The sequence below is a fragment of the Macaca thibetana genome, chromosome 1 (assembly GCF_024542745.1).
Source record: "Macaca thibetana thibetana isolate TM-01 chromosome 1, ASM2454274v1, whole genome shotgun sequence".
Lineage (NCBI taxonomy): Eukaryota > Metazoa > Chordata > Mammalia > Primates > Cercopithecidae > Macaca > Macaca thibetana.
The window spans coordinates 51,734,067-51,753,561 of record NC_065578.1 but is presented as its reverse complement, the minus strand read 5'-3'; the positions used below and the strand labels follow the sequence as shown (position 1 = coordinate 51,753,561).

The following is a 19,495-nucleotide window of genomic DNA, read 5'->3' as shown; positions in this document are numbered from 1 at the left end:
AGATTTTTGCTGCAAGTTATTTTCACCCGGGTTTAGATGAAACTAAGTTTTCAGAACTTCCAGACTGGAGGCTTAACCACAATCATGAGATTTCCCTTGAAAGTATAAGTCCTCAGAGTATTTTTACATAGAGATCAGACATTTACCAATTTATATCTCAGAAACCTGTGGTTCAACGGAAATAATACAGGGCTGGTATTCTAGTCCAGCCTGTGACTTACTGTATGACCCTGGGCATGAATTACACCTTATACTCCATAAATTTCCTTATTCTTTGTGTCAGAACCATACTTGCTCTAGCTGTGATAAACAAAATTATAGTTGCCCAAATTTTCAACTTGTCAATTATGTAGGTATCGTAAGGAATACCTTGTAAGTATCTGTGCTCAAGTGTACAATCTATTGGGGTCACAGAATTCAGAGAATGGAGGGATCACATTCAGTGGAGTGCAGAGGAGGGGTGGTAATCAGGAAGATTTAATAAAGAAGGTAGAGGTTGAGCTGGGTCTTGGGGAATAAGCAAGATAGTAGAAGAGAGTTATCTGGAGGGGATAAGGGCAGAGAGGCACTGAAATTTTCAGTCTGGCCCCAGCTTTCCTTTGCAGACTCATTATCTTCTGCACACTCCACACTCAATGCTGTCCTCTGAATCGACATGTGTCTGGCACACAGCAAGCAAATCTTCAAGGTCCAGCTTCTAGTTCTTCCACTGAAGTCTCGGCGAAGTGGAATTTATCACACTCTCCTCTGGATTTGCCCAGCCCTTTGTTAATAAGACCTGTTGCTTTTATTGTAGCTCACCCGCTTGCTCAACGGTGAACTTTTTGGAGACAGGAATCAATGATTTGTCTGTTTCCCTAGGCACCTAACAACGCTTTGCTCTTAAGTAATCAGGAAATATTTACTCAATTGAACTTGTTCTAAGGACACTGATATCACTGAATTGAAGGGCATGTCGGTATCTTCTTAGTGTCTCTATAGACTTTAGGCTTTCAGCCTGGTGAAGTAGGGATTTTCTTCTTTGTTTCTAGGCTAGTCAAGCGAAGCAGGGATACAGATTAAGTATTTGCAGATGTGGAAACTCGGAGGGTACATTTGCTCAAAGGCATCATGTTGATAAACGCCGAAACCAGTAGGGCTCTGTTGACTTGAAATCCAGTCCTTTATCCATTATACCCGGGTCTTGTAGCATCAGCCAGATCGGGGTAAAATGCACTAACTCTGAATCCTAGTTTTTTCATCCGTAAATGGGAGCAACATTACGTATCTCACAGGGCTATCGTGAAGTGGAGCGTCCCTCTGTAACCTCTAACCAGCTCCAGCCTGAGTCACATTATAAGAAAATTTATAAGGCACTATCTTGTAAATACTTAAGATTTAACATCTTCCCTTCACCCCTGCGTCCACTCTTGTCATACCTTTTTCCTGCCTAGCATGTGTCAAACTCAAAGGACTGGGCACCGAGCACAGAGGTTGTGTGCTTTGTCCAGCTTTGAGGTCAGAGGTTGGCTAAATAATCTCTGAGGCTGGGGTCTTAAAAAAAAACAAAACTAACAAAGCCTTAAGTTCGTTCTGCCCGTGACTTTAAATAATTATGTAGAGGAATGTAAGTTAAAAGCAAGGGGAGGAGGGGACCCATTGATGGTAGTTGGTTTTATGCCCGCCTGCAGCTAAAGAAATGATTTCTAAAACCTCTTTTGAGGGTGGGAGAGGGACAGCTCCCGAGATTTCTTTTGAGAAATTCCTGAACTGACTGCCTTTTAAAAGGAAAAAAGGTCCAGCTGTGGTGGGCTGGAGGCCGTGGTGAGTGGGTGGGGGTCGACCGCGGCGGCTTCCTCTGTCCCGCTCCCTGCCGCTGCTCCGAAGCCCGCTCGGGCTTCCGAGGGTCCACCGAGGCTCGGGCCGGGCCCAGTAAGAGTGCCAGGCCAGAGGGTACCCATTCCAGGCCGGCCTTCCTCCCCGGGGGGACAGCCTTGGGAGCGAGGCGCCAAGGCGGCTCTCGAGCTCCACTTCCAGCTCGGGGTCCTCGGCAGAGGCCAGGAACCAGACTGGGGCGGCACTAGGGTGCCCGCCACCCCCACCCCCTCCGGCAAGCGGGCGAATCAGCGCGGCTCCACCGCGGCGCCCAGGCGGGCTGCGGGACCTGGCGACCTCCGCTCGGGGGCCCCGCCCCTGCCCGCGAGCCCCGGGTGGCTCCCTCCTCCCTTCCGCCAGCGGCCCGCCCCCTCCTCGCGAGCTAACGAGTATCTCGCGCGCGCTCCCTTCCCTCCGCGTGGGTGTGAGTGCGCGATCCTCGTACCTCGGCCTTCTCCCCATTGTTTCTTCGCGGCCACCGCGAACCCCCTCCCCCCAGTGCTGTTTCCCCCTCCCCCGCCCCGGTGTAAACGGCGCCTGCGGGGTCCCCCGAACGAAGGGAGGGGGCACTCCTGAACCCTTTCCTCTGCGCGTAGCTCCTCCTCTGCCGGGCCGGGACCCCATTCCAGGCTCTGTCCTCTCCCCTCCCCCTCTCCTCCGGCTACCCCTCTCCCTCGCCCCCTCCCCTCAGCGGGTCCTCCTCTTTCTCTCCCTCTCCCTCTCCCTCCTCCTCCCCCTCCCCATCCCTTCCCCCCCACAATGCAGTTCGCGGCGCGGCGGACATGGCGGTGGAGTCCTGAGCTCGTCGTGTCCCGGCCTCCAGCGGTGGCAGCGGCGACGGCGGCGGCAGCAGGAGGCGGAGGGAGAGCGGGAGCCACTGAGATGAGGAGGCGTCGCGCGCGCCTGTAGCTCGCGGGCCTCGCAGGTACGAGGTTCCGGCCGCGGGGCAGCGCCGGCTGCTGAGGGGGTGTGCTCGGGAAGGCCGGGCGGCCCCCGGTTCGCCCTCCCGGGTGCCGCGCTTCGCAGGTGTCGGGGGCCTGGCCTGAGAGTGTCTCAGCCGTCCCCTTGGGGCCCGACACTTCTTTCTTTGCTGGAACGGGCTTCGGGTGTCCCAGGGGAAGACTGAGATAAGGGAGGTAGGGACGGCGGCCTGGGCGGCCTGAGGAGGGCATTGGGGCGCTTTGGGGACGAACTCCACACTGTGGCTGGGGCTCCGGGTCCCGGACCGAAACCTGTTGTAGACCAGCGAGGCGGATTTTGAGTTAACGGAATTGGTTTGAACATTTCTCTTGGGTCCAGTTACGATTCCCTGTCATGTGTACCTTTTTCTTTCATCCTTGCTTAGACATAGGGGACTACATAATGTATATAAATGTATACACGCATAGAATACATACTGAATGTTTCCCCGGGCTCATCCTTGTAGGGAGAAGGCAGAGGTGTCTGTGTGGATTTCGTTTCTTGCTCGCCCGCCTTCTCTCTCCCCCGCCCCCCAGTCGAAAGGTGGTAATGCGCGGTTTTGACGTGGGTAACTGAGATTCGTATTTGTAAACAGACAGCGCTCTCCTAGTGTGTTGCACGCCTCTGCGAAGTGTTTCAGACTCCTGTTGGTATCTGGATTGCGAAAGAATGAGATGTTTAGACCTGAAGGAAGCACATCAGCGGGATTTCTAGTCGTACTTGAATGGGATGAATTACTGTTGTATTAACGACGTTGATTACACATTTTCTTTTCAGAAGATTACCAAGTCTTAGATGAATTTTGCGTGAGATCTTAGATTCCGTATATCTGCTTCTTCATTTTGATAAAAGTAGTTCCTTACTCATTTGACCTGCCTTATCGTGATCTTAAATTGTGTCCAGAAATGCAATTGGAATTGTGTATTGTTGGCATGCATTTAGTAATTAGCTCGAGTGAATCAGATTAGCTTTTGTTTCTAAAGGTTTTTTTTCCCTCCAGTCTTACAGCAGCGAAATGTTTGTAGCACTTGATGAAACAGAACATATCCTGTTTCTGTTTTTAAAGAAATGAGAACTGTTAACTAATAAAATTGGATAATCCCAGCCGGATATGATGATTTAGAGAGAATGCCACACAGAGGTGTTGAATTGTGGGGTGGTTTAAAAAGCAAAGCCGACTTTGTGTGTGTGTACGTGTGTGTGTGTCTGCGCGCTGAAATTTTCTTTAGGCTCAGAACTCATGTCACTACACTGCATCGTAGTACTGATTAGTCACAACTTGTAAAATTATGAAATATTGATTCGCTTAAAAAGCTGTGCTTAAGATAACTCTTTAGTGTCTAGTGTGCTGTGTTGCTTTTATAAACAAATTTTTAAAGAGTGCTTCTTAGAAACCATATACTTTGGGGAGGATAAGAATTTTAAGTCGTTTTATACTTTAAAAATATTTATATTTAATATAAACAAAAGAAACTTTAAAAACCCTTAGATAAATTTTACTACTGCTTGCAGTTTTTCACTTGGCTAGTGTGGAAAATGAAAAATGAAATTTTCTTAAAATAATTCAGAAATGGAAGTGAAAGTTAATGACATTTGATGTTTTAAATCCAGCAAACATTTAAATACAGAAAGGAAATTTAAAGTATTTTCATTGTCATAGGCCAAGTTGTTACCGATAAATTAACAAGATATTGTACATATAAGTTTAGTTCAATTTTACAAATTCTAAGTGACACCTAAAATTACATTTATTTTTAGTTGCTGGAGCTAGAACAGTACAGTGTCTACATTTTATTTTTAGACTTTTTAGAATCAAAATATATAATTATAAATTTCTCTGATTAACAAAGAGCTGTTTAAAGATAGTTTTTATTGTTTTCAGCAGATTCATTTTAGAGTAATTAGAATTTTTTTAACCTCAAAATTACCTTGACATACAAAATAAGTACCATTAATTATGTTGTATTCTCTGCAGAATGTCAAATCAGGATCTGTTGGTCAAGAAAGGTGTTTGAATTTATTTACTGTAGAAAGTTTCCAGTTTCAGAGAAACAAAATAACCAACACTTACCTGTAGGGCCTGGCCAGGTGGCTCACGCCTGTAATATCAGCACTTTGGGAAGTGGAGGCGAGAGGATTGCTTGAGTGTAGGAGTTTGATATCAGCCTGGGCAACATAGTGAGACTTTGTCACTACCAAAATATAAAACAAATTAGCTGTAATCACAGAAGCTGAGGTGGGAGGATTGCCTGAGCCCCAGAGTTCAAGGTTGCAGTGAGGCACAGTTGCGCCACTGTACTCCAGCCTGGGTGACAGAGTAAGACCCTGCCTTTTTTTTAAAAAAAAAAAAAAAAAGGCAGTACTTACCTGTTAATGTTGATGTCAGAACATTTTGTTCGATAAAACAGAACTCAATGAGATGTGTTCCTTTTTCAAATAAATTACGAATACTTGAATTGGTTAAAAAATATTACATTCAGTTAAAGCCACTGCTGCAGTATAGAAATATGTTCTAAAAAAGAACAATTCTGGAAAGACCTAAAAAAGACAAAGGAAAGGGACACCATAGTTTAAAACAGGATAGGTAGACTTTTTCTTAGTAATCTTAGAGCAATTAGAGTTGTTTACATGGTACTAACTGAATTGTTTTAATTCTAGAATCCTAAATAATTACACAATTTGGGGAAATGTTTAAAAACCAGCATTTCTGCAGAGTATTTATTTCGTTTTTTAAATCTTTTATTATGTACAGACTGTATTCAAATAAACCATACACTCTGAAAAAGCAGGTTCTGACTTTTCTTCCAGAGTATTTCTTACAGACCCAAAGAGAGGAAAGGGTATATAAATGCAAAGATTAATGTTAGGATTTTTTTTCCCCTTGAGAGATTTGTGTGGTGTCTTATGTTCAAATTATTTTTATGTCAAATCATGTAATTGGATATCTATAATTATGAGTTGAAGAGGGAGAGAGAAGGGAATCAAAATTTTTTAGATTGCCCAGGCACTGTGCTAGACACTGTCTATGCATTTTTTTTTCGCTTGTTTGGTGTAACAACCCTTTGAAACCTGTTTATAGGCGAGGAACTTTTGACTCACACAGGTTAGTGATTTGCTGAAGATCACAGAATTAGATTTCAGAGCACATCTGTCTTCCTAATATAATGTATATGTGATGTTGCTTTTCAGGTGTATTATTTTCTCAATTATTTAGAATCGGAAACTGCCTAATGTTGCTCATTCATTCATTCATTTAAACATTCATTTCATCAAACATTTGCATTTGTCTCAGTCTACATATAGTACAGTGAATTACAACACACTAGATTGTGGGAGTTGAGAGGGAAGAAACTGGCTCTTGAAGGGTGAGTAGGAGTTTGCTAGGTGGAGAGGAGGATGGATTGGAGGTTGGAGATCATTCCAGACCTAGGGAATAACATGCAAAGATGATAAATTGTAATAAGCCTTGGGGAGTGAGAGAGAGTGAGAAATTCAGTGTGGTAGGAATTGATATGGATAGAATGGGGAGATAAATGATAGGAAGTAGCAAATTGTGAGGGACCATTTATGTTATATTAAGGTATTTGAATTTTTATCTTGTGAGATCACCAAGTGAGATAGTGGTTGAGCTGTGAAGTATGTTTTCTGACTCCTAGTTTTGTATTTCTTTTCTCCTTGGCTTTCTTGCTAACAGAGTTTACCTGTTTTTAGTGGATAGGCAGGCCTTCTTTTCCATACCACTCTTCTCTCTTCTCCCTGTATTCTAGACTTTTATCTTGAGGATTCTGTGATCCAAATCTTACTGTCCAAGAACTTTTAATTTTTTTTTTTTTTTTTTTGAGACGGAGTCTGGCTCTGTCGCCCGGGCTGGAGTGCAGTGGCCGGATCTCAGCTCACTGCAAGCTCCGCCCCCCGGGTTTACGCCATTCTCCTACCTCAGCCTCCCGAGTAGCTGGGACTACAGGCGCCCGCCGCCTTGCCCGGCTAGTTTTTTGTATTTTTTTTAGTAGAGACGGGGTTTCACCGTGTTCGCCAGGATGGTCTCGATCTCCTGACCTCGTGATCCGCCCGTCTTGGCCTCCCAAAGTGCTGGGATTACAGGCTTGAGCCACCGCGCCCGGCCGAACTTTTAATTTTTTTTTTTTTTTTTTTTTTTGAGACGGAGTCTTGCTCTGTCCCCCAGGCTGGAGTGCAGTGGCCGGATCTCAGCTCACTGCAAGCTCCTCCTCTCGGGTTCACGCCATTCTCCTGCCTCAGCCTCCCGAGTAGCTGGGACTACAGGCACCCGCCACTTCGCCCGGCTAGTTTTTTGTATTTTTTAGTAGAGACGGGGTTTCACCGTGTTAGCCAGGATGGTCTCGATCTCCTGACCTCATGATCCGCCCGTCTCGGCCTCCCAAAGTGCTGGGATTACAGGCTTGAGCCACCGCGCCCGGCCTAGAACTTTTAATTTTTTAGAAAATTCTTTTGAGATGAAAATACCTCTGGGGGAAATCAACTTGTTATACTACTTAGGAAGTTTTTTCACTTGTTGGCTTGGATTAGTTGACTGTTTTCCAGTTTAGCACTAGAAAACAGTAGCTTAAGGCATTGAAGAGCACGAGCTGGAAGGAGGCAGAAGCTATTCATTCAAGTTTGATGTTCACCACTATAGATGGGCAAAGTCCTAATCTTTACATAAGGCATCTTGTACTTTCAAAAAGAAATAGGTATGTTTGTTAATCACACAACAATCTGATTGCTTTAAGTGGGTATTTGATTTACCATGATAATAGATAACTTATTGCATGGTTACTACAAGCTAATTTCTTTCTCAAGATCTTTAAAGTGTTAACTTATTTCTCAAAACAACCTTTTTTATAGTATTCTCATTTACAGATGGGGAAAGTCCATGTAGAAGGGTTGAGTACCTTGGACAATATCTCATAGCTAGTTTGCTGCAGTCAGGATTTGAGCTCAAAGTGTCTGAGTCTAGAGTCACAGCTCTTCGCCACTATACTGTGTTGTACCTTTAAGCTTAGGGTGTCAAAGTTTTGTGTTCAGAGAGTGTTAAATTCTGTAGTTACATAGGTTGTCAAAAATATTTTGCAAGTATGCAAAGTATGAATTATAAAAAATAACTAAACCTGATTGCATTTTGTCAGTGTGTAGTTTAATAATATAATTATTAAATTAAATATTTAACACCACTGTAGTTTAAATAATTTAATTGACCAATCATTAAGTGCTAGTCATGTGCTGAGTGTTAGTTTAGGCCAGTGGTATTCAAACTATGTTTGGGGACCTTTTGGAGAGGGGTGTCTCTTGAGTCAAACTGTTTTCATGGTAATATTAAGACACAATTTGACTTTTCCCTTATTCTCTGGTCTGGAGTGACATGTGAAGACTTTATTGCTTTGATGGCCAATGTAATGTGTAATAGTGTATTATTTTTTTCCCTTTTTTCTTTGAGATATAATTTACAATACCATAAAATTCACACTTTTAAAAGATACAGTTCAGTGGCTTTTAGTGTATCTATAAGGTTGTGTAACCATCACTATTTAATTTTGGAATATTTTTATACCATAATGAAACCCAGTTCCCATTAATCACTCCCCATTCCTTCCTCCTTCAAGCCTTTGGCAACCACTAAGCTACGTCTCTAGAAATTATGGACATTACACATACAAGGAATTATACAGTATGTGGCTTTTTGTGCCTGGCTTCTCTCACTGAACTTAATGTTTTCAAGGTTGGCCATAGTGTAGCATGTATTAGCTTTTTTCTGGCTGAATAGTATTACCTTCTATGGAGATACCACGTTTTGTTTAACCATTCATCATTTGATGGACATTTGGGTTATTTCCACTTTTTACCTATAAGGAATAGTGCTGCTGTGAACATCGTTAAGAGTTTCTGTGTGGATATACATTTTCATTTCTCTTGGGTATATACCCAGATTGTAATTGCTGGGTGTTTTGATAAACTTATGTTTAACTTTCTGAGGAACTGCCAAACTGTTTTCCAAAGTTGTACCATTTTACATTCCCAGTGGCAATGTATGGAAGGTTTCAGTTTCTCTACATCCTGACCATCATCTAGTGGGTGACACTTCACCCACACTACCTCACTACCTTATTGTGGGTTTGATTTGCATTTCCCTAATGATTAATAAGATGTTGAGCATCTCTTCATGTGCCTATTGTGTGTGCATTTTTCTATCTCCTTTGGAAAGATACCTACTCAAATCCTTTACCCGTTTTTAAAAATTGTTGAGTTTTAAGAACTCTTAATATATTCTGGATACTAGACGTCCCCCACTTTTTTTTTTTTTGAGACAGTCTTGCTCTTTCACCAAGGCTGAAGTGCAGTTGTGTGAACACAGCTCACTGTAGCCTCTGCCTTCTGGCCTCCACCTCCTGGGCCTTAAGCGATCCTCCTGCCTTAGCCTCTTGAGTAGCTTGGACTATAGGGGCGTGCCACCATGCCCAGCTAATTTTATTTATTTATTTATTTGTTTTTGTAGAGACAAGGTCTCACTGTGTTGTCTAGGCTGGTCTCAAACTCCTGGCCTCAAATGATCCTCCTTCCTCAGCCTCCAAAAGGGCCAGGATTACAGGTGTGAGTCATCTCACCCAGCCTAGACCCTTTTTAGATATATTATTTACAAAAATGCTGTCTCATTTTGTGGAGTGTCTGTTCACTTGATTCTAAAAATAGTGATAAAATGTACATAACAAAATTATCCATTTAACCTTGTTTCTAACTTTTAAAAATTGCAGTAAAATATACATAACACAACATATCTTAATGATTTTTAAGTGTATCATTCAGTGGTATTAAATACATTCATAATGTTGTGCAGCCATCATCACCATCCATCCCTATAACCCTTTTCATCTTACAAAACTGAAGCTCTATACCCATTTAATGATAATTTCCCATTCCCTTCTTCCCTCACCCCTGGCAACCACTATTCTGTCTTTACCATTTTGCCTACTCTAAATACCTCATATAAATTGAATCATAAAGTATTTGTCTTGTGGCTTGTTTCACTTAGCATAGTGTCCTCAGCGTTCGTTCATGTGGCATATTGCAGAATTTCCTTCTTTTTTAAGGCTGAATAATATTCCATTGTATGGATATACCACATTTTGCTTATCTCTTTGTCTATGAGTAGACACTTAGATTATTTCCATGTTTTAGCTGTTGTGAATGATGCTGCTGTGAACATGAGTGTACAGTATCTCTTAGAGAGCCTGCTTTCATTTTTTTTGGTGTATACCCAGAAGTTAAATTATTGGATCAGATGGTAATTTTATTCTTATTATTTATTTATTTATTTATTTGACAAGATCTGACTCTGTCTCCCAAGCTGGAGTGCAGTGGCATGATCTTGGCTCACTGCAGCCTCTGCCTCCTGGGCTCAAACCATCCTCCCACCTCAGCCTCTTGTGTAGCTGGGACTATGGGCGCTTGTGACCACACCTGGCTAATTTTTTTTTTTTTGTATTTTTGTAGAGATGCAATTTCACCATATTGCCCAAGCTGGTCTGGAACTCCTGAGCTCAAGTGATCTGCCTGCCTCAGCCTCCCAAACTGCTGGGATTACAGGCATGAGCCATCGTGCCTTACCTATTATTATTATTATTATTGACACCTTAGGATCATTGAGCATATTTTTAATTTTTTGAGGAACTGCCGTATTGTTTTCCATAGTGGCTGTACCATTTTACATTCCTCCCAACAGTGCAGAAAGGTTCTAATATTTCCACAGCCTTGCCAACGCTTGTTATTTTGTTTTTATTTAATAGTAGTCCTGTCCTATGGGTTATGAGTTGGTATCTCATTGCAGTTTTGATTTGCATTTCCCTAATGATTAGTGATATTCAGCATCTTTTCACGTGCTTGTGGCCATCTGTATATCTTCTTTGGAGAAATGTCTATGCGAGCCCTTTGCCCGTTTTTGAATCAGGTTGTTTTTTGTTCATTTTTTTGGAGTTGCTGTATATTCTGGATGTTAGTCCCTTATCAAATACATGATTTATAATTATTTTCTTCCATTCTGTTCTGTAGGGTTACCTTTTTTTTTTTTTTTGAGACAGAGTCTTACTCTCTGTCGCCCAGACTGGGGAGCAGTGGTGTAGTCTTGGCTTACCACAACCTCCAGTTCCCAGGCTCAAGCGATTCTCCTACCTCAGCCTCCTGAGTAGCTAGGATTACAGGCGCTTGCCAGTATTGCCTAGCTAAATTTTGTATTTTTAGTAGAGATGGGATTTCACCATGTTGGCTAGACTGCTGAGATCTTGAACTTCTGACCGCAAATGTTCCACCCACTTTGGCCTCCCAAAGTGTGAGGATTATAGGCATGAGCCACCATGCCTGGCCTTTACTCTGTTTCTTTTCTGGTTTGTTTGGGTTTTTTTGTTTGTTTGTTTGTTTGTTTTTGAGACAAGGTGTCACTCTGTCCCCTAGGCTGGGATGCAGTGGCGCAATCATGGCTCAATGCAGCCTTGACCTCCCTGGGCTCAAGAGATCATCCCACCTCAGCCTTTGGAGTAGCTGGGACTATAGGCACGTGTCACCACGACACTCGAATTTTAAGATTTTTGTAGAGACAGGGTCTCACTATGTTGCATAGGCTGGCCTTGAACTCCTGGCCTCAAGTGATCCTCCTGGCTGGGCCTCCCAGAGTGCTGGGATTATAGATGTGAACCACCATGCCTAGCGTGGCCACCATTTTACTCAGTTGATAGTATCTTTTGAGTAACAAAAGTTTTGAATTTTCTGCCAGTCTTGTTTGTCTATTTTTTCTTTTGTTGCCCATGCCTTTGGTGTCATACTAAGCAAATAATTGCCAACTCCAGTGTCGTGAAGCTTTTCCCTTCTGTTTTCGTCTAAGAACTTTATAGTTTTATGTTTCTTAGTTATGGTTTTATAGTTACAAGTTTAGGTTTCTCAGGTCTTTGATCCATTTTGAGTTAACTTTTGTTTATGGTCAAAATTCAGTCTTTTGCAGGTGGAACACCCAGCTAAGTTTTTGTATTTTTAGTAGAAATGGGGTTTCACCATGTTAGCCAGGATGGTCTCATCTCCTGACCTTGTGATCTGCCTGCAGTGGCCTCCCAAAGTGCTGGGATTACAGGCATGAGCCACCGTGCCCGGCCTGATTACTGTAGCTTTGTAGTAAGTTTTGCAGCTAGGAAGTGTGAGTCCTCCATCTTTGTTTTTCTTTGTCAAGACTTCTGGCTATTTGGAGTCTCTTGGGATTCCATATGAATTTTAGGATTGATTTTGGTATTTCTGCAAAAAATGTCGTTGGAATTTTGATAGGGATTGCATTAAATGTTTAGAATGCTTTTTAGTGTGGACATTTTAACAATAGTCAAGCCAGGCATGGTGGCTCATGCCTGTAATCCCAGCACTTTGGGAGGCCGAGGCGAGTGGATCACCTGAGGTCAGGAGTTCGAGACCAGCCTGGCCAACATGGTGAAACCCTGTCTTTAGTAAAAATACAAAAATTAGCTGAGCCCAGTGGCAGATGCCTATAATCCTGGCTACTCAGGAGGCTGCGGCAGGAGAATCGCTTGAACCTGGGAGGCGGAGGTTGCAGTGAGCCGAGATTGCCTCATTGCACTCCAGCCTGGGAGGGAGAGCGAGACTCCGTCTCAAAAAAAAAAAAAAATTAAGCCTCTGTGAACGTAGTATGTGTTTCTGTTTATATATTTCTAAATTTCTTTCAGCAATGTTTCATAGTTTTCTTTGTACATATATTTCACTTCTTTGGTTATGTAATTCCTTAGTACTTTATTCTTTTTGATGGTATTGTAAATGGAATTTTTAAAATTTCCCCTCAGATTATTTATTGTATTTAGAAATGCAACTGGTTTTTTGTTTGTTGACTTTGTATCCTGCTTCTTTGCGGAATTCATTTATTAGTTGTAGTGTGTGTGTGCGTGTATAATCTTTAGGATTTTCTACATATAAAATCATATTATTTGCAAACTGAGATGATTTTACTTCTTCCTCTCCAATTTAGATGCCTTTTGTTTCTTTTGCCTAATGGCGTTGGCTAGAACTTCCAGTACTGTGTTGAGTAGAAATGGTGAACACAGGCCAGGCATGGTGGCTCATGCCTGTAATCGGAGGCTTAGGTGGGTGGATCACCTGAAGTCAGGAGTTTGAGACCAGCCTGACCAACATGGAAAAACCCTGTCTCTATTCAAAATTCAAAATTAGCTGGGCACAGTGGCGCATGCCTGTAATCCCAGCTACTTGGGAGGCCGAGGCAGGAGAATCGCTTGAACCTGGGGGGCAGAGGTTGTGGTGAGCTGAGATCATGCCATTGCACTCCAGCCTGGGCAACAAGAGCGAAACTCCGCCTCAAAAAAAAAAAAAAAAAAGAAAAGAAAAGAAATGGTGAAAACAGGCATCTTTCCCTTGTCCTGATATAAGAGGAAAAGGTTTTCATTTTTTACCATTGAGTGTGATGTCTACTATAGGTTTTCCTTAGATAGCTTTTATTATATTGAAGTAGTTTCTTTCTATTCCTAGATTGTTGAGTGTTTTTATCATGAAAGGGTATTGAATTTTGTCAGATCCTTTGTTTGCTGGAGATGATCATGTGGTTTTTCGTTTTGTTTGGTTAATATGGTATGTTACATTGATCTGTTTTCATATGCAAGGATGGTTCAACATCCTTGCATTCCAGGAATAAATCCCATTTGGTCGTGGTGTATAATTCTTTAACTGTGCTGCTGAATTCAGTTTGCTAGTATTCTGTTGTGGATTTTTGCATGAATGTTTATACTATTTTCATTTTAAGCCTCAGCCTCTCGAGTAGCTAAGCATACATTCAGTAACATTAAATATATTTACATTATTGTGCAACTATCACCACCATCCATTTCCAGAATATTTCCATTTTCCCAAGCTGAAATTCTGTACCCATCAAACAATAAATTCTCATTTCCCTTGCTTCCTAACCTGTAGAAACCACCATTCTACTTTATTTCTCTGTGATTTTGACTGTTCTAAGTACCGCATATCAGTAGGCTCATATAATATTTGTTGTGGGCCGGGCGCGGTGGCTCAAGCCTGTAATCCCAGCACTTTGGGAGGCCGAGACGGGCGGATCACTAGGTCAGGAGATCGAGACCATCCTGGCTAACACGGTGAAACCCCGTCTCTACTAAAAAATACAAAAAACTAGCCGGGCGAGGTGGCGGGCGCCTGTAGTCCCAGCTACTCAGGAGGCTGAGACAGGAGAATGGCCCGAACCCGGGAGGCGGAGCTTGCAGTGAGCTGAGATCCGGCCACTGCACTCCAGCCTGGGCGACAGAGCGAGACTCCGTCTCAAAAAAAAAAAAAAAAAAAAAAAAAAAAAAATTTGTTGTGACTAGCTTCTTTCATATGGCATAATGTCTTCAAGGTTCATCCATGTCATAGCATGTGTCAGAATTTTCTACCTTTTTAAGACTGAGTAGCAGTTCATTATATGTATGTCCCACATTTTGTTTATCCTTTCATCTGTTGGTGGATACTTGGGTTGCCTTCACATTTTGGCTATCGTGAATAATGCTTCTTTGAACATTGATGTTCAAATACCTGTTTCTGCTTTCAGTTATTTGGGTATATACTTAGAATTGGAATTGTTGGATCATTCTATGTTTAATTTTTTGAGGAGTTGTCATACTGTTTTTTCATTTTTGTGAGTGTGCTCACTGAAATACAGAAGTTTTAAATTTGACGAAGTCCCATTTATCTATTTTCTTTAGTTTTCTCTGCTTTAAGTGTCATACCTAAAAAATCATTGTTGATCCAAGATTATGAAGATTTACTCCTATGTTTTCTTCCAACAGTTTTATACTTTTAGCTTCTACATTTAGGTCTTTGATCCATTTTGAGTTTTTTTTTTTTAATGTGATATAATGTAGAAGTTTCTTTCTTTCTTTTTTCTTTTTTTTTTTTTTTTTTTTTGACAGTCTTGCTCTGTCACCCAGGCTGGAGTGCAATGACGTGGTCTTGGCTCACTGCAACCTCTGCCTCCTGAGTTCAAGTGATTCTCCTGCCTCAGCCTCCCGAGTAGCTGGGATTACAGGTGCCTGCCACCATGCCCAGCTAATTTTTGTATTTTTAGTGGAGATGGGGTTTCACCATGTTGGCCAGGCTCGTCTCGAACTCCTGAGATCAAGTAATATGCCGCCTTGGCCTCCCAAAGTGCTAGGATTACAGGCGTGAACCCCCGTGCCCAGCCTGATGTAGAAGTTTTACTACCTTTTTTTTTTTTTTTTTTTTTTTAAGACAGAGTCTTGCTCTGTGGCCCAGGCTGGAGTGCAGTGGCGTGATCTTGGCTCACTGCAACGTCTGCCTCCTCCCGAGTTCAGGCAATTCTTTTTTTTTTTTTTTTGAGACGGAGTCTCGCTTTGTCGCCCAGGCTGGAGTGCAGTGGCCGGATCTCAGCTCACTGCAAGCTCCGCCTCCCGGGTTCGGGCCATTCTCCTGCCTCAGCCTCCCGAGTAGCTGGGACTACAGGCGCCCACCACCTCGCCCGGCTAGTTTTTTGTATTTTTAGTAGAGACGGGGTTTCACCATATTAGCCAGGATGGTCTCGATCTCCTGACCTAGTGATCCGCCCGTCTTGGCCTCCCAAAGTGCTGGGATTACAGGCTTGAGCCACCGCGCCCGGCCGAGTTCAGGCAATTCTTGTGCCTCAGCCACCCTAGTAGTTGAGATTACAGGTGTGCACCACCATGCCCAGCCAGTTTTTGTATTTTTAGTAGAGACAGCGTTTTACCATGTTGGCCAGGCTGGTCCGTAACTCCTGGCCTCAGGTGATCTGTCTGCCTCGGCCTCCTAAAGTGCTGGGATTACAGGTGTGAGCCACTGCGTCTGACCAGTATATTTTTGCATTTGAAAAATTTCTCAGTTTTAATAATCTAATGATGCATGTATCAATAGATATAACACACAAAGACAAAGGTTCTTTGGATCCTCGATATTTTAAGAGTATAAAGGTATTCTGAGACCAAAAAGTTTGAGAATTACTGCTTTAGGCTCAGAGACATACTCTAGTACGTAAACTTGGACCAAAAATTGGGAGTCATGTTTCTTATAGTCACATGCCAGTCCCGTTTGTGTTATCTTAGGCAAGTCATAAACTCAGGGTACCTCGTTAATGTATAAAATGGAAATACTACAAGACTATAATTATAGCAACTTCACAGATGTGTAAGGACAAGTGAATGGGTATACTAGACAGGTAGTAGTGAAAACTGTATTCTCAAAAATGTTGTCTTTTTTTTTTTTGAGTTGAGTCTTGCTCTTTTGCCCAGGCTGGAGTGCAGTGGTGCGATCTTAGGTTACTGCGTACTCTCTCTCCTGGGCTCAAGTGATTCTTCTGTCTCAGCCTCCTGAGAATTCAGATTACAGGTGTACGCCACCAAGCCCTGCAATTTTTTTTGTCTTTTTAGTAGAGTTGGGGTTTCGCTGTGTCGCCCAGGCTGGTCTTGAACTCCTCGTTGCAAGTGATCCCCCTGCCTTGGTCTCCTAGAGTGCTGGGATTTTAGACATGAGCCACCGCGTCTGGCCGGTTTTTTTTTTTTTTGAGACAGAGTCTCGCTCTGTCGCCCAGGCTGGAGTGTAGTGGCACAATCTTGGCTCACTGCAAGCTCTGCCTCCCGGGTTCACGCCATTCTCCTGCCTCAGCCTCCCAAGTAGCCGTGGTTACAGGCACCTGCCACCATGCCTGGCTAATTTTTTTGTATTTTTAGTAGAGACAGGGTTTCACCGTGTTAGCCAAGATGGTCTCGATCTCCTGACCTTGTGATCTGCCCACTTTAGCCTCCCAAAGTGCTGGGATTACAGGTTTGAGCCACTGCGCCTGGCCTTTTTTTTTTTTTTAAGACAGAGTCTTGCTCTTGTCACCCAGGCTGGAGTGCAATGGCACAATCTTGGCTCACTGTAACCTCTGCCTCCTGGTTCAAGTGATTCTTCTGCCTCAGTCTCCTGAGTAGTTGGTATTATAGACGTGTGCCACCACTCCCAGCTAATTTTTGTATTTTGGTAGAGACAGGGTTTCACCATACTGGTCAGGCTAGTCTTGAACTCCTGACCTCAGGTGATCCACCCGCCTCGGCCTCCCAAAGTGCTGGGATTATAGGCGTGAGCCACCGCGCCCTACCCTGCCATCTTTTTTTAAAACTGAAAATTTGTAAGAGCTCCAGGACTTTTTGTAGGAACTTGTGGCATTGTTAATGTGGGTAGTGTCTTGAATGTTGCTTTTTCCCCCGTACCTGTTTCCTCAAAGCCAGGAAATTATATCTGTAGTTTACTACCTACTGTCTCTTCTTCGTTTTCTTGTAAGACAGGTGTCCTGCTGGCTATATTTCTTACCTGACATTGTCATTTCAATCTAGGAATCTCTAGGTCACCCATTTATATTCACTGATACTTTGGTGTAATTCCTGACATCCATGTTGGGCAATCAGAAGCATAACATTGAATGTATCTAACACTTAATTTCCTTAATTTCTATATTCTAGTGATATTCTCCTCTACTTTCCTTGATAGTTCCTATTCATATGATTCAAAATGATTCTTCTAACCAAAATTTTCTGAATTATCTATATATGTATGTTCCTTTAGTTTTTTTTTTTTTTTTAAATCCCTAATTTCACTGTAAAGCCTCTTTTTGGCTTTATCCTTTCCCTTCATCAGCATGATTACTGTTGTGTTCCTTACCCTATTGAAATAGTGATTCTGTAGCTTTGCAACCCCGTACAAATTATCTACAAATTGTATAACTAGTGGTGCCTCACAACTGTAATTCCAGGATTACTTTGGGAAGCTGAGGTGGGAGGATTGTCTTGGCGCCCTAAAGTGTTGGGATTACAGGTGTAAGCCACTTTACCTGGACACAACACTCTCTTTTCTTTAACTTGGTGACAAATAAGGCAGGAACGAAAGGAAGAGGAGATATGAATTGCACTATCTTTCCCTTTCCTTCTGCATCATCATTTTTAGAATAAGTGGTTAATTCAGGGAAGTAACATTAGTAAGGAAAGATATGGTAGAATTCTTTGATCATTCATATTTCTTTTCTTTTCTTTTTTCTTTTTTTTTGAGACAGTCTTGCTCTGTTGCCTAGGCTGGAGTGCAGTGGTGTGATTGCAGCTCACTGTAGCCTTCCCCTGCCAGGTGCAGTGATCCTCCCACTTCAGGCTCCTGAGACTGGGACTACAGGTGCCTGGCTAATTTTTTTTTTTTGTGGAGATGGAGTCTCCTGTGTTGCCTAGGCTAGTCTCAAACTCCTGGACTCAAGTGGTCCTCCCACCTTGTCCTCCGGAAGTGCTGTGATTACAGGCATGAACCACGGCACCCAGCTCCCTTTTTTTTCTCAGTTGCCAAAACAAGAGCATTTATTTGTCTTTCATGTTACATGCCCATTGTGGATAGAATGTATATTTTGCTGATGTTGGATAGAGGCCTTTATATCTGTTAGGTCAAATTATTTTATTTTTTTGAGATGGAGTCTCACTCTTTCACCCAGATTGGAGTGCAGTGGTATGATCTTGGCTTACTGCAACCTACACCTCCCAGGTTCAAGCGATTCTTGTGCCTCAGCCTCCCAAGCAGCTGGGACTACGGGTGTGTGCCACTACACCCGGATACTTTTTGTATTTTTGGTAGAGACGGGGTTTCACCATGTTGCCCAGGCTTTTCTTGAACTCCTGAGCTCAAGTAATCTGCCCCCTTTGGCCTCCCAAAGTGCTGGGATTATAGGCATGAGCCACCATGCCCAGCCGGTCTAATTTGTTTGTTTGTTTGTTTGTTTATTTATTTATTTTTGAGACAGAGTTTCGCTTTTGTTGCCCAGGCTGAAGTGCAGTGGCCTGATCTCGACTCATGGCAAACTGCCTCTTCGGTTCAAGCGATCTTCCTGCTTCAGCCTCCTGAGTAGCTGGGATTACAGGCACGCACCACCATGCCTGGCTAATTTTTGTATTTTAGTAGAGATGGGATTTTGCCGTGTTGGCCCGGCTGGTCTCCTGACCTCAGATAATCCACCTGCCTTGGCCTCCCAAAGTGCTGGGATTACAGGCGTGAGCCACCATGCCCAGCCAGTCAAATTAGTTTATGGTGTTACACAAATCCTCTATTTCCTTTTTGATCTTTTGTCTGGTTGCTCTGTTATTGAAAAGTGGGGTGTTGAAGTCTTCCAGTATGATTATAGAACAATTTCTCTTTTCAATTATGTTAACTTTTGTTTCCTGTATTTTAAGTCACTGTTGTTAGGTGCATATGTTTATAACTGTTATATGTCCTTGCTGGATTGAACCTTTTATCAATATATAATATCCTTCTTTGTATTTTGTAACCTTTTTTGACTTAAAGTGTTATTTTATCTGATAACAATGTAGCCCCAGCTCTATCTTGGTTACTCTTTGCGTGGAATATCTTTTTTCATTTTTTCTTATAACTCCTTTGCTCTTTGTATCTAAAGTGAATCTTGTAGATAGATGATAGATGATGTGTTTTCCACTTTGCCAATCTCTCTTTTTATGTTTTTTAAATTTTATTTATTTATTTATTTATTTTGAGATGGAGTTTCACTCTTACTACCCAGGCTGCTGGAGTACAATGGCACTATCTCAACTCACCGCAACCTCCGCCTCCCAGATTCAAGCAGTTCTCCTTC

At 42.6% G+C, this 19,495-nt stretch overlaps 1 protein-coding gene across 9 annotated transcripts in view; it reads left to right on the top strand.

Annotated features, from left to right (window-relative positions):
- Nucleotides 1-2,311: 2,311 nt before the first annotated feature.
- TUT4 (terminal uridylyl transferase 4) overlaps nucleotides 2,312-19,495 on the top strand; it is a 128,719-nt gene continuing 111,535 nt past the window's right edge. For 3 of the 9 annotated variants that reach the window (XM_050802592.1, XM_050802554.1, XM_050802547.1), the window contains exon 1: nucleotides 2,316-2,779. The gene's annotated coding sequence lies outside the window, so the exon portion shown is untranslated. Of the gene's footprint in view, nucleotides 2,780-19,495 lie in introns of all 9 variants that reach the window. The other 6 variants (XM_050802599.1, XM_050802593.1, XM_050802583.1 and 3 more) reach the window with 4 other exon arrangements.